This window comes from Penaeus japonicus, unplaced genomic scaffold, assembly GCF_977035675.1.
Source record: "Penaeus japonicus unplaced genomic scaffold, GWHDUDI00000001_assembly GWHDUDI00000024, whole genome shotgun sequence".
In the NCBI taxonomy this organism is placed as follows: domain Eukaryota; kingdom Metazoa; phylum Arthropoda; class Malacostraca; order Decapoda; family Penaeidae; genus Penaeus; species Penaeus japonicus.
The window spans coordinates 23,279,266-23,284,265 of record NW_028234426.1 but is presented as its reverse complement, the minus strand read 5'-3'; the positions used below and the strand labels follow the sequence as shown (position 1 = coordinate 23,284,265).

Here is a 5,000-nt window from a genome sequence, read left to right as displayed (position 1 = left end):
AAGCAGGTCGTTGCAAAAGGCATTTTAGTGTTCTTATAGATAAAGAATGTAAAGTTTTAAGAATGATAAAGCGTTATTTTTTAGACCTTGTTATTTACGTTGTAGTAAATATTGTGCCGTATATTGGCATAGTAGATAATGAATAAATCCAGCAAACTGTTGATGTAAATATTATCCAAAATTCACAGTATTAATCGTAAGAGACTGGATTATGACAAAGTTGCTTTGGCAGGGAAAATATTGTCATATACCATCACAGGTCAAAAAGCAGATTTACAAAAAGTATGTTGATAATAGTAATAGATAGTTGTGAGAGGCAAGTAAAATAGCTACATGAAAGATGACAGGAGAAAATGCTGTCTCGCGTTCCTCTCTTGTCGCACATCAGTGTAAGAGGCCCCATCAACCCAAGGACAATCATACACTGACCAATATCTGTGCACTCACGTTCACTTGACACCTGTGTCCTCCGTGTGGTTTGAACTCGCGACACACACACACGCACACACACACACACAAATTCATATGTATTTTACTATATATATATGCAAGCATAATCTTTCTGCATTGGCTAAGAGTGATAGAAGTAAGCTATAAAAATAACTTTTAACTCTTTTTGCAAGCGAAAGTAGTAATTGAGAAAAAATAGATACTATATAAACTACTTACCAGCCTCCTTAGCTCAGTGGTAGAGCACTGGTCTCGTAAACCAGGGGTCGTGAGTTCAAACCTCACAGGGGGCACAGGTGTTCAAAAGGCGTAGAAATATTCACGCATTTAATTAACCCATAATGCGAACTGAAGAAGCTCTAACCCTGTCATATTTTGGGGCACATTCAGAGATTAAATTCAGCCGTGACGTTTCTCCGCGAACAATGACGGATTCCTCATGAACTTTTGAACATATTTACGGGACAGCTGTATGGAATAGCTCAGGTGTGGGAAACACAATGAGGCTTAAATTTACCAAATGCTCACAACTCCTAGAATCCGCCTTTGTGTTTAGTATTATGAGAAAATAAATGAGCATTCATTTATCTGTAATGCCAGTGTGAACAATACCTTTCAGTGTTTCCTTCTGTAGTCTGTTGAAGACTACCCGTGGTCCTCGAAACATCCTGTGAAGCAAAGCCGTCTTAAAAAAAAAAAAGAAAAAAAAAAAGATAGATTGAAATATCAAATTGATTAACATCATGTTATTTAGATTTATCTGCTACCGTCATACATCCACCACCGCGCTTCATTTGCGTCAAGGTCAAAGCATTTGAAAATTACGGCACATATGATTACTGTGCAGTCAGTAGTTACATTTGTGAAAACGCTAAACTTCCATGGCTCAAGTACTAATTGGGGTTGCACGCAGTTACAAGCGGCAATCTACGAGTCAGGGAACACTCGCATGCGGACGTACAAAAAGCCGTCAATTCGTCTGACAAAAAAGCTAAAAAAGTGCAGTGGAAGCATCATTCCCTTTTCCGTTACCATAATATTTTATTCAATATTTTCAGAAAAAATAAAAATCAAATCGTTTACACTAGCATATTAATAAAAAGGTTCATTAACACCGGTGCTGTATTTCTAACAAAATGGATTATACATTTGTAAGTAAGAATTACGGATTGATCACTCAAATTAATATTAAACGTTATTTAGAAAAATGTAGATGGCAATATTTGTTCTCACAAGAAAATGTCGGTTATTTTATCATTTGATCATACATAAAAAATATTTTCCACAAATATATGTAAAGATTACTTATTTGTGTTTTAGTTTATACTCACATCACAATGTATGTGGCTCACTCTGTAATTGTATTTGCACACTAAAGAACCTTTACATGTGCTTTAGACTTCTCCGAATCTGAAAATTGAATATCAGCAAAAAACTTTGAAGACTTGCAATGTAACACTCACATGCTAAGTGAAACTTTATGATTGTTTACAAGCAATTGTTGAATATGATAAATATAATAGTTATCCAAGATTTATAACCATGCTTTCATGTAATCATAGAAAATGTAAAAATATAGAACTTTAAGTAACAGTTCTGTATTGCAATGTGTCTTATGTATCCATCTAAATGTTAATCAACACAATAATTACTGTAGCTTTTTCAAGTGCTTTGACTTCTTCGGATTTTCTAATACTCCGGCACAAGTTTTTGTGGCATGACTAGTCTGGAAAACATTTCCCCTTTCAATACGACAGCAAGGCCACCAAATTCACCACTCACGAACACGAGTATAAATGAAATCTCTTACTATCAGTGATTTTATTTTAAAACAATTGAAATAGCGTAAAGATGGAATTTTCGCCAGGGCTAATTGTTGAATCCAAACTTTCAACTGGCTGGCTGCATTAGAAGACGACCCATTAAAAGTCTTCCAGTCCCCGCAAGAGAGGTGTCAGGGCCCCGCTCTACCACTCAAGGAACAAGATGTCGCAGCCTCACGTCCCGAACACGGAGGCGGAGGGGGACCGGTAATTCATAGACTTCGGACATACGGACGATTTGCTTTGTCACGGCAAACTCTTGTGCAGCGGGCGTAAGATGATATAGACGTCTAGACGTAAACTGCCATGAAGACTTCTGTATTGGCACTCTTATATGTATATATATATATATATATATATATATATATATATATATATATATATATATATATATATATATATATATGTTTTTTTCTCTTTTTTTTATGGTGAATGGTCTCATGGCGTAAAGGTATTTTACACCATATTCAGCAGACTCACGTGTCATTAATCCAGTGTAAGTATACAAGGGTTGGTAGCGAGCCGGCAAATTATTAGCAGAAAACACGAAGGAAATCACAGGGAATCACACACACACACACACACACACACACACACACACACACACACACACACATATATATATATATATATATATATATATATATATATATATATATATATATATATATATATAATTATTAACAATGTAATTGTTATCATCATTATTATCATTATTATTATTTGTATATTTTATTAGCAATATTAGTAATATTATTATTATCATTATTATTATTTGTCTTCTTTATTAGCAATATTAGTATTATTATTATTATCATTATTGTTATTATTATCCTCATTATCATTACCATGATGATAATAATGATAGTTATTATCATCAAAAAAAAAAAATAATAATAATAAAAAAAATAAAAGTATGTGAAAACCTTTTTTTTATATTTCTTTAAAACTCCAATTCAAATTTCTACAACGGAGTATGACGCTACCTACATCGGGCGATTCAATTTACACTTTATTATATGCGATTTGTCCTAAATAAACTTTTTAAAATTTTTATTTTTTTTTCAAATCTTCCCTGGGGATTGTTATCATGTTATCGGGGGTATTGGCAGCTAGGACTATCATCATTTTATTATCAAGTTATCTTTATTTATAATTAATAGCATTATTTGTACCAGGGTAGAATAAGTACAGTGTAGTCGTTTACTTCTTTTTTAATATATTCTGTTTTTTGTGGTTAGTTTTTTAGGAGAGAAAGTAAATTGGAATATAATTCCAACATATTCATTTTATTATGTGTTTAACCCACTAGCTTCGCCCGTTGTAAGCTGGTGGGAAAGACAGATGTTCACTTGTCACATTCTTTATTGATGGCCTGGCAATACGCGTCCCTCCAGCCGAGGTTAGAGCTGTTCGCTCTAACTTGTTCTCTTTGTTTGTGTCCTTTCTCTTCCTTCTTTACCTGTTCTTCTGTCTGTCCTTAGTTATGTGTGCCTCTTGGGCTACTCTGTATTCCTCCGGACTCCCTCTAGCAAGCACAGCTGCCAGAGACAGCTGTAGTTAAAGACGGAAGCGGACATAGCAGGAAACGTCAGGTCAAGACTGAATACTAGGATTATAACAATCAACTGATACAGCGAGATATAATCAGTGATTTAGGTCACATGATGAGCAATAGCAGTGCTTTTCATCACTCGGACCACACTACTAAACGGCCTCCATCCTATCTAAGTCAGAGAAATAACCAGGCTCAAACTGCCATAAGCTAGATAAGAAAATGTCTCCATGCTACAAAATGGACTCCTGGTCATTGGAGGCTATCTGCTCCAGACTTCGCAGGGGCATGTGACATTCAACCATAAGCTAAAACAAACACTTTAAAATTCATTAACCGGCTTAGCGGCACCGATGGGCGTTAATCAGTGGCCCTATTAAACATATAACATATACGATGAGAGAAATAGATCATATATAAAATACTGCAGTATACTAATAGGCACTAGCCTATTAGTATGTATATATATATATATATATATATATATATATATATATATATATATATATATAGATAGATAGATATATATAGATATATATATAAATATATATTTATATCTATATATATCTATATATATATATATATATATATAGAGAGAGAGAGAGAGAGAGAGAGAGAGAGAGAGAGAAAGAGAGAGAGAGAGAGAGAGAGAGAGAGAGAGAGAGAGAGAGAGAGAGAGAGAGAGAGAAAGAGACTAGCCTCACGTCTACATAAAATGGGTAGCTCCAATAAACATACATATAACACGTACAAATACAGAACTACAATAAGTACGGTAAATGCAGGTGGGTGTGATTACAGGAAGGCCTTATTCTCGTCCGCGAGGGGGTAACTATAGATAAAAAAGAAAACTTCTCGACCGCTGGGGGGACGAAACAGCTTTGCACGGCCAAATGGGGGATTCTCGAGTGCAGGAGGAGGGGACGAATCAACATGCACCTTGCACGGCTTCTTAAGCGGCGTGCGACTTGCAAGGGTCCCTGAACAACAAATAGCAATCAATAATAACACCTTGCAACTGCCAAGAGAAGAGCATAGATAAGAGGAATCGAAACTAAGTAATATGTGCAAGTTCTAGAGATGCAGATTTGCAAACTGCAGAGAAAAATACGAATGGGAATAACACTTGTCGAGGAGAAAATTAAAGTACAAAACAGGGGGAGTACTTTAGC

The 5,000-nt window shown here is 35.2% G+C and overlaps 1 protein-coding gene and 1 non-coding gene across 2 annotated transcripts in view; one reads left to right on the top strand and one right to left on the bottom strand.

Moving 5' to 3' along the window:
* The first annotated feature begins 671 nt into the window (after positions 1-671).
* On the top strand, positions 672-743 carry TRNAT-CGU (transfer RNA threonine (anticodon CGU)). Its single transcript has one exon. It is a non-coding gene; the product is annotated as a tRNA-Thr (tRNA).
* A 3,737-nt stretch (positions 744-4,480) lies between these two features.
* LOC147469093 (uncharacterized) overlaps positions 4,481-5,000 on the bottom strand; it is an 18,422-nt gene continuing 17,902 nt past the window's right edge. Inside the window, exon 5 of the mRNA XM_086550813.1 lies at positions 4,481-5,000. This exon is cut by the window's right edge and continues 2,840 nt beyond it. The gene's annotated coding sequence lies outside the window, so the exon portion shown is untranslated.